The following is a 10,541-nucleotide window of genomic DNA, read 5'->3' on the forward strand; positions in this document are numbered from 1 at the left end:
AATTCCACTGCCGAACAGCTGTTACTGTCAGGAAGTTCTTCCTAATGTTTAGGTGGAATTTTCTTTCTTGTAGTTTGAATCCGTTGCTCCGTGTCCGCTTCTCTGGAGCAGCAGAAAACAACCTTTCTCCCTCCTCTATATGACATCCTTTTATATATTTGAACATGGTTATCATATCACCCCTTAACCTTCTCTTCTCCAGGCTAAACATACCCAGCTCCCTAAGCCATTCCTCATAAGGCATCGTTTCCAGGCCTTTGACCATTTTGGTTGCCCTCTTCTGGACACGTTCCAGCTTATCAGTATCCTTCTTGAACTGTGGTGCCCAGAACTGGACACAGTACTCCAGGTGAGGTCTGACCAGAGCAGAATACAGTGGTACTATTACTTCCCTTGATCTAGATGCTATACTCCTATTGATGCAGCCCAGAATTGCATTGGCTTTTTTAGCTGCTGCATCACACTGCTGACTCATGTCAAGTTTGTGGTCTACCAAGACTCCTAGATCCTTTTCACATGTACTGCTCTCAAGCCAGGTGTCTCCCATCCTGTATTTGTGCCTTTCATTTTTTTTGCCCAAGTGTAGTCCTTTACATTTCTCCTTGTTAAAATTCATCTTGTTTGCTTTGGCCCAGTTGTCTAATCTGTTAAGGTCATTCTGAAGTGTGATCCTGTCCTCTGGGGTGTTAGCCACCCCTCCCAATTTGGTGTCATCTGCAAACTTGCTCAGGATGCCCTCAAGCCCATCATCCAAGTCATTGATAAAGATGTTGAACAAGACTGGGCCCAAGACAGAACCCTGTGGCACCCCACTAGTCACTACTCTCCAGGATGAGGAGGAGCCATTGATGAGCACCCTTTGGGTTCGGTCAGTAAGCCAGTTACAAATCCACTGAATGGTAGCATTGTCTAGCCCACATTTTACCAGCTTCTTTACAAGAATATCATGGGCACCTTGTCAAAGGCCTTGCTGAAATCAAGATAGGCTACATCCACAGCGTTCCCTTCATCTACCAGGCTTGTAATTCTGTCAAAAAATGAGATCAGATTAGTCTGACATGACTTATTTTTCAGGAACCCATGCTGACTTTAAGTGATCACAGAGTTTCTTTCTAGGTGCTCACAGACTGTTTGCTTAATGATCTGCTCTAGAATCCTTCCTGGTATTGATGTCAGGCTGACTGGGCGGTAATTGTTTGGGTCCTCTCTTTTCCCCTTTTTGAAAATAGGGACAACATTTGCCCTCCTCCAGTCTGCTGGAACTTCGCCTGTTCTCCAGGAATTTTCAAAGATTATTGCCAGTGGTTCTGAAATCACCTCTGCCAGTTCTTTTAATACTCTTGGATGTAGTTCATCGGGCCCTGGAGACTTGAATACATCTAAACTAGCCAAGTATTCTTGTACTACCTCCTTACTTATTCTGGGCTGTGTTTCCCCTGCTGAATCATCTGCTCCATATTCTTCAGGTGGGGCGTTGTTTTCTTTCTTGGAGAAGACTGAGGCAAAGAAGGCATTGAGGAGTTCTGCCCTTTCTCTGTCCCCTGTTTGCATTTCACCATCTTCTCCTCTGTGTGACCCCACTGTTTCCTTGTTTTTCCTTTTGCTACGGACATACCCATAAAAGCCCTTTTTGTTGCTTTTAACCTCTCTAGCGAGCCTGAGTTCATTCTGTGCTTTAGCTTTTCTGACTTTGTCTCTACACGTGCTGGCTATATGTTTGAATTCCTCTCTGGAGATTTCCCCCCTTTTCCATTTTTTGTACATATCCCTTTTAAATCTTAACTCAGTCAAAAGTTCTTTAGATAGCCAGCCTGGCTTCTTTAGGCACCTTCCATGTTTCCGTCTCATTGGTATTGCCTGAAGTTGTGCTTTTAATATCTCCCTTTTAACAAACTCCCAACCATCATGAACTCCCTTCCCTTTTAGTATTACTGTCCATGGGATTTCACCCAGATTAATTTGATCTGCCTGTTTATTTATTTGAAGCCTGTCTCTGACTATTTAGTTCCTGTACTTATTAGAGTTTTTATGGGGTCATCAATTTAAATTATCAGTATCAATTGTATTTTGTAATATTGCATGCTTGGATTATGGCAGTTTTGACTTTTAACATGCAGTTTAGTGCTGCCTTTTGATTCTGGGCCCCATTCTTTTAAAGCAGGGATGGAGAACATCTGGCCTATGGGCCTAATTTGGCCTGTGAGACCTCACTGTTTGGCGTGAGGCCACACCAACTTGCCCTCATATATGATGTCAAGTATGGGCAGATAAAGACACAGCTAAGCCAAAGGAGGTTCACAGGCAAAGCCTAATTTGGCCTGTGAGACCTCACTGTTTGGCATGAGGCCACACCAACTTGGCCTCATATATGATGTCAAGTATGGACAGATAAAGACACAGCTAAGCCAAAGGAGGTTCACGCGGCCGGGGGGGGGGGCGTGGCTCACTGATTTAAGCGAGCGCACGGCAGGGAATCGACCTTGCTTCTGTCGGACCCCCCACTAGGCAAATTGGCTCAGGCCTGGTGGTTTTCGCCTACCTCGTAGCAACTCGTCACAACTTGGGTTTTGGCGATAGGCATTGGATTATCTCAGGAAGGTACAGGTGGGGGGGGGGAGGTTGCTGCCATCACCTCCCCCAAAATGCGGAAGGGTACTCCCTTAAGGAGTCCGGGGGCATTGCCAAGTCCGAAGCCATGGTAGGTGAGGGCCTGAGGGCACGTCCCCTAATGGTGGCCCAAGGATGAGCTCCTAGTTGATGTGCATCGCAGGACTCACCCAACGGTGGTTAACCCTTCACAGACTGCCAGCAGAGCGGGCTGGAGTCTGATATAGTCGGTTAGATCCAATGCCTATGCCAATACCTCTCTACACCCGTAATCAATAAAGTTGTAGCCTTCTACACCTATTAACCTCATGCAATGTGTCCTGTGTCTTTATTTCTCCCGGGGAGGCTTCGGGGTATCGCCACACAATGATCAGCTCACATTTGATCAGTCACCTGACATCCTTAAGGATGGCACTCCTCACCTGCTAAACCTGGATCATGGGGGTGGGGAAGATCAGGATCTGATCCACCATCTGGACACACACACACACACACACCAGGTTTGAAAGCACTCTGTCGTTTAAAGTCAGGGCATTTAAATTACTACTGGGTTCTGTACTGTATATACTTACATATATATTAGAATCTTCAACAGAAGACCTCCTACAACTAGCCCCCTCCATCTGATATGAATTAGCAGACCTTCCAAGTGTCCCTATTTTCCAGGGACATCTCTGATTTAGAGAAGCTGTCCTGGTTTCTGATTTGATCCTGAAATGTCCCACTTTTCCTTAGGATGTCTGTATTTTCATTGGAGAAATGTTGGAGGGTATGAGTTGTTGGAAGGTTAAAAAGGGCCTTCTCAGTGGTGCCATCCCAGCTGTGGAACACTCCCCCTTGATTTTCCTGAGACCTACTTTTATATTCCTTTTAGCACCAGGCAAAGGCCTTTTTATTTATCTGAACTTTTCAGACTCTAGTCCTGCAGTTATCACTTTGCATCTTTTTAGCTTATTTTGTTTTTCATGCTCATTTTGATTTTCTTGGTCTGTGTAAACTGCCCTAGGAATATAATTGAAAGGAGGTGTAAAAATAATGAAATCTATGTTCTATTTAGTTTAAGAACACCATTCGTGCAAGATTTTTACCACTTCATCTGTACAAATCCCCAAATGGCAACTTATGAAGTCCTGACAGTGGTGGTGGGTGTTTAATCCAGAGGTCTTGGGTCAGTGTCTGAGGTCTCCATTAGATCATCATTGATCTGCTTAGTGGTAGGCATACCTCCTTAAAGAGGTTTCTGCTGTTACTTAAGATAGCAATATACTGTGGAGAAATAGTTTTTAGGTGTTGTTGGAGGCAGACATCACTTGTTCTTGAAGGAGGGAACTCAATGGGTTGGTTGGTTATATGATGGTATAGAATAAGTGAGAAGGTTGTTATTCTCATCCTACAATAATACTGAATTGACCTAGAGCAGGCATGTCCAACAGGTAGATCATGATCTACTGGTAGATCACAGAGTGTTCCTGGTAGATCTCTGGCCCCCCAGCAATCTCCTTAGAAAAAAGCAAAACAAACAAACAAACAAACAAACCCACACAACTTTGGCTTTCTAAAAAAAAAGCTCCACAACTTTGGCTTCCTAAAAAAGCTCAAAAACTTTGGGTAGATCACTGCTAGGTTTTTTATGACTATGGGTAGATCACTGCAAGTTTTTTAATACTAGTTACAGGTAGGTAGCCGTGTTGGTCTGAGTCGAAGCAAAATAAAAAAATTCCTTCAGTAGCACCTTAAAGACCAACTAAGTTTATATTTTGGTATGAGCTTTCGTGTGCATGCACACTTCTTCAGATACACCCTTCAGATACACCCTTCTTCAGATACATTCTTCAGATACAATTTTTTTAAAAAAAAAAATACTGTGAGTATATCGCAGTCTGTTGGGAGTTGGACATCCCTGACCTAGAGGAAAGAATTGTATGTAATTATTACTTTAGATCTTACAGTTTAAAATGAAAGAATAGTTAGCCAGTGTGAACTACAGGTGTTTTGTGGAGTGTATGCAATAGTCAGGCAGAAGTCAACCTATTTGGATCCATGGACACAATTTTTAACTGGCAAAACCGCCGCGATCAATCACACAAACACAACCTATCGGCTACAACAGAATGCTTCTTTCAAGCCCAATTTCAGTGTGTGGGGAGGGAGGGTGTCCTGTGGGTGCCAGGAAGGCCTCCGTGGGTGCATCACATGCAAGATGTTACAAGCTGACCTGCATCAACAGGGTAGGTTGTGCTACATGCAGACTTCTATACTTGTGGTATATTGATTGCTTTGTGCAATCCTCTTGGGTAAGGCAAATCATTTTGCAGGAAGGAATAAGGCAATTTTATTCCATTAATGGGGCAAATGCCAAGGGAGCGGTTGCGTGGATCGGAATCCTAGCGTGTTCCAGAGCACAGTATTTAATGCATTATCTGCTGTATTAAAATAGGCTGATTAAATTAGGCTTGATATTAGAAACCCAGTGCAGTGGATATTCCTATCCTAATGCAGAAAAAAATAGCTTCTGCAGCAGGCAAGTCGGTATACTGTGTTACAGTAAATGAGCAAGTGTGAAAGCAGCCATCTGGCTTGAAATACTAATTGTGAACAGATGTGCTAAGACATACTGTTCTGGAAAGATAAGGTGAAAATAGCCATATTTGTCAATATAATGAGTAAACAAACATAGATTTTTCCAAACCTGCACACAGCAAATGGAAAAGAGAACCCAGATTGACTCACATAAGTGATTTTAGGGTTGTGTAAAGTATCTAGATTAAATTACTCTTCTCTTTTCTCTAAGAGCCGATGAATTCTGCAATAATCATCTGGATTCAATCTTCCATGAAATGTTTAAAAATATTCTCTCTAGTTAATCTTTCTTCATTTTTTAAATTTTACATGGATCCAATTCCATCTGACATTATGGTACAGTAAGAGTCATGCTGTCAAGAAAGAAAGAAAAAAGACCTGATGATGATGATGAAACTAGGAATAGAGGCTGAAATTAACGTATATATAATTAAGGTATAAAACTAAAGTTAATTTCTCCTCAACGCTTCCTGGGAAAGGAGGGAAGCACTGCCATTGATTAAATACTGCTAAGCACCAGATTGCTGTTATAACACTGGGAATAATATAACAGATGAAATGTAGCTATAATATGGGATTCTTACAATATAATACAATGTAAGTTTAATGGAGTTAGAATTCAATGGCAAGGAAAATCAGCTAGGTTGTGTACTCTGCCTTAAGTTTGTCTCTTGAAAGAGCTGGCCTTCCCCTTTCCATTTATTGATTATCCACAGTCCTCAAACACCGGAATAGGCCAAGGAACTCTAAGGCATCCCCATTGATCCTCAATACAGTCCCACACCTTCTTAGCCCACACCCACACCATACATTTAAAGCAGTACTATACCACTTTAATAGCCATGCCTCCCCCACCCCCCAAGAATTCTAGGAACTGTAGTTTAAGGGCGTTGAGAATCATTAGGAAACCCCTATTACTTTCACAGAGGAACAATCAGCCCTTCCCAGGAAATTCCTCATAGAGAGGAACAAGACTCAATAGCACGGAGAGGTAGATTTCCATACCAAACGTGTCCATACCTTCATGTAGAGGACATTCAAGACATTTAAATGCCTCTGGTGGAAAATCTGGATGGTGCTCTTCCACTCATTGGCCTGATGGTTGTTGTTTTTTTTAAAAAAGTTGTAAGCTAAAATAACTGGCAAATTGCTGTCTTTTAATGGTACCCACAAATCTATCACCTAGTGCAGTTGTCCTCTTACCTGCTAATGATATTGCTATCTTAGCCTTTTTTGTCCTGTAATGTGAAAATCCACCCCAAGTGTTCTGTTCCGGCTTAACTCAATGGCTGTCCACAACAACCAGTGAAACCTGCATTCACTTTACTCATTTAGAACTATGGTTATTGTTCAGTAAGAAAGTTCACTTTAAAAACTGGATTTGGTGAATTTTGTGATTGCGTTTCTTTAAAGCAGGGATTTGAAACAATAATTCCACCTGTACCAGAAACTAGGGATCGGAGAGAATTTTGATTCAGTTAACATTAAAAGATGGAACTAGCTAAATCTCAAATTCTAAAACAATGCGTGAAACAAAACATAACCATTCTTTGAAATTTGCACTACACAGAAATGTGGAAGGCAGTCCTCCAGCCTTGTAGTGTGTACAAAAATGCATATAAGAGGTAAAATGTGTGTGTTTGTGTTTGTTTGTGTATGTAAAACACACTGAAATGCATTATAGTGGGTAAAATTACTTTGCAAAAATAGGTATATTCGGAAAAGTTCAATTTTCATGACCACTTCTTTTAAAAAGGCATTACCAAACTGATGTGGAAATGTGGAGAGTTGGACTTAAGATTGGTTAAATGAGAAAGTGAGAGAATCTAAATTTAACTGATTCGACCAAGCCTATCAGAACCACAATATTTGATAGGAAGCCCCATATCATCTTCCCAGCTTTCTTATTTTCTCAATTTACATTCTTTTGTGGAAAATGTTGACTTAAAAAAAAGTGCATTCGATAATTCATGAATAAATGAATACTCAGGCACTATTCGGCAAATGTCATGAACATTTATCAGGTTGTTATAATTATGCATTTGTTCCAAACAGTGCAATAATTAAAAGTTTATGAAAATTCATGATGGCTCTATAGCGGCTTCACGATTATCCACATGCTTAAAGTGTCATTTTTCTCCACAGTCTGGCATGAAATATTTATGAACCTTTCACCTGAGGATAAAGCTCCCATTTGGAAGACAATAAGTGACAGATTATTAACGACACTGGTCACGCTGTTAACATGCAGCTACACACTTATTGCATAATTATTCCTCTATTTCAATATTATTCATTACATTGCTACTGTCAGGTTCTGACACTTAGCATGTCTGGGTGATGTTCCCAAAGAAAAGCTACATGGGTTTTGTTCACATCATGTCTTGATCAAGTATTTTATGCTGGAGCTAAGCGGTTCTTTCTTTTTCCCAAATGCACCTACTGTAATGTATAATAGGAAATCAGTAAGTTGTTTGTTGCCTAGCTATCTTTCTCTGGCACATTCTAACCATTCCTTCTTACACTATAACAACTTGGTCATTTGGGACTAAGCCTGAGCCCCTTCCATTAAACATGGAAACAAATAAGGCAACCAATGCACTTACGCCATATTTTTGCCACTTCACCAACTCTGAGACAATATCATTTTGTCCCAAAGTACTAGATAAACTGAAGCAGTGTTGCAGCTTGGGCGATGCACTGTTTGGCCGCATCCTGGCTACAGACCTGATAGGAAAGCTCTCATTGACTTCAGATTCTGCTTTTGAGCCTCTGCAGATCAGGCTGGTGTTTTATAAAAGGTGGCAGGTGTGGTGCCAAGTTTCCCCATCCCCAGCCCCAGCCCTAAATCAAATCACTATTGCCAACATACCAGGAAGAAGAGTAAAGACCATCAAATCTTTTCACCTATTTAGGTGAAAAGGGAAACTGAGAAGCCACTCAGGTTCGGTTCAAATCTTGCTCTTTCACTCTTTTCAAATGGACAGTGATAATACTTTCCTTCCCTTTTTGTTGCAAACACAACTGAACTTGATGGAAGGGCTAGGGGAACTGAGAAACCAATGATTGGGGCAGTTTGGGAAGGGGGCAGAAATGTAGGACTATATTTGTAGTAAAATAAAAAAATTCCTTCAGTAGCACCTTAAAGACCAACTAAGTTTTTATTTTGGTATGAGCTTTCGTGTGCATGCACACTTCTTCAGATACAGTGAAATGGAAGTTTACAGGCACTTATGTAGATTATGTAGATTATGTAGATTATGTATATTTGTAGTGTTTAACACTGTTGTGCTTTCTGCTTCCATTGACCTGCTGCTGGTTCTTGTGATGATTAGCGGCTGAGCTTGTAGCCTTGAAATGAATTTAAAAGCATTTGGTACACCAGGCTGGGAATAGCTCAGCTGCCAAGCCCACAATCTGTGCCTAGCAGTGCATGTGTCTGACAATAACATTTACTCATATAACCACTTTCTTCCAACTTAGTATGAAGACATTATGCAGCAGTTTTTGATTTAAACTTATCCTGAGGGATTCTAGCTAAGCTGACTTTCTCATTGGTGTCATGTTCAATTATTGTTCTCAAACAATGGTTGAAAGGAAATCTGGACTTGACTCCAAATGCCGAGGAGAATGACTTGCAGAAGTAATCTCTTTCTATTTTAGCTCAGCTTGGATTTGCTAATTTTAAAAAGAAATCTTTCCCTTTTTCTTCAGATTTTTTTTTAGTTTTAGTTTTGCTCCCACGCATATACCATGTGGAGCTTGAACATAGAGCTGGCCATTACATTAGAATTAAAATTCATGATGTGATGGTCCCAACTCACCCCGTGGATTGTTCCAAATATGACCGAGAGTGGTTGAGTGGGTGGAGAATACTCCACAAATATGCTGATTACTGTCAGACCAAGACATTTTGCTGCCTGAAGCAGAATCCATATAGTGCACCCCAAAAATTAAGCTCCATTGAATTTAATGGAGACTACTCATAGGTAGAGCAAGATGAGCATGCAACCCCAGAGTTGTCCATGACTGGACCTACCGGTCAGGGGTACCTTTACCTTTACTCATAGGTAAGTGCCTATAGAATTGCAGTCTAAAAATTATGTTGCATAACATTTTGGCCCACTGGGGGTATCACTTTAACAAGTCTTGCAGCACCATTAGGTACCAATATCTGCCTTCACCAATGATGGAATAGCCTGAAGCAGATAGTTCACTGTGCTGCTCAGTAGAATTGGTCCTGATGCTGATCCCTTTAGTAACCTTATCATCTAGACCACAGTTTCCCAAACTTGGGTCTCCAGCTGTTTTGGGACTACAACTCCCATCATCTCTAGTGAACAGGACCAGTGGTCAGGAATGGTGGAAATTTTAGTCCAACAACATCTGGAGACCCAAGTTTGGGAAACTCTGATCTCTAGACCAGGGTTTCCCAAACTTGGGTCCCCAGCTGCCCACGGGTCCTGCTAGTTTGGGAAACCCTGATAGACCACCACTCAGAAGCACACACCATATGGCTCATAACAGTTTTCTGCAATCTGGTACTATCCAGATGTTTTGGACCAAAATTGCCCTTAGTCCTAGTCAGCAGTGCCATGTTGGCAAGGGCTGAAGGAAGTTGTAGTCCAAACTTCTGGAAGGCATCATGTTGCAGAAGGCTGACTTAGAACAACTGCATCATATTTATGATTTTTGGTATTTAACTGTAGAACTTACATATAACAGCACACACCCCTGAGATTTTGATATCCATTCCTCATCTGTTGTCTTTAAAGACCTCAATCTAGGGAGCCTATTTAAACAAAAGTTGGGCTGAATAATGCCTTTCATTTTCTATCAGTCTGTCAACTGCTAACACCCTTGTAGCTTACCAAACCTATAGTTTGCAATATTTTTCTTCATGGCAGCATATTATTGCTAAAATAGGACACCACATTAATCAACCTCTCCTCTGATGCTATTTTGTGGACCTGAAAGAGTATAGCAACTTCAGACAATGCACGGGGGGGGGGGGGATGTTTGGCAGCGTAATCCTTAAGTGACAACTCTACATTCACTTAGCTTAGCAGCTACTTCCACTGAAATCAAGTGAAAGTGACTTTTTGAACAGACATGCATAGGGTTGTTAGAAAGCTAATCACATTTTAAAAAGTATAGAACCAGTAAAGTGTTGTTCCTTAGGACTACTGCTGTGATTAATACTTCTCCCACATTTTCCCCTGACAATTCTTTCTCAATGAATGAGAATATTAATTGCGGTGGCTGGTCCCAGACTTTGGAACTCCCTCCTCAGAAAAGCTAGATTGACTTCCTCTTTGTTGTCTTTCTGCCAGCAGGTAAAGACTTCCTTGTTC

This window comes from Zootoca vivipara, chromosome 8 (assembly GCF_963506605.1).
Source record: "Zootoca vivipara chromosome 8, rZooViv1.1, whole genome shotgun sequence".
Lineage (NCBI taxonomy): Eukaryota > Metazoa > Chordata > Lepidosauria > Squamata > Lacertidae > Zootoca > Zootoca vivipara.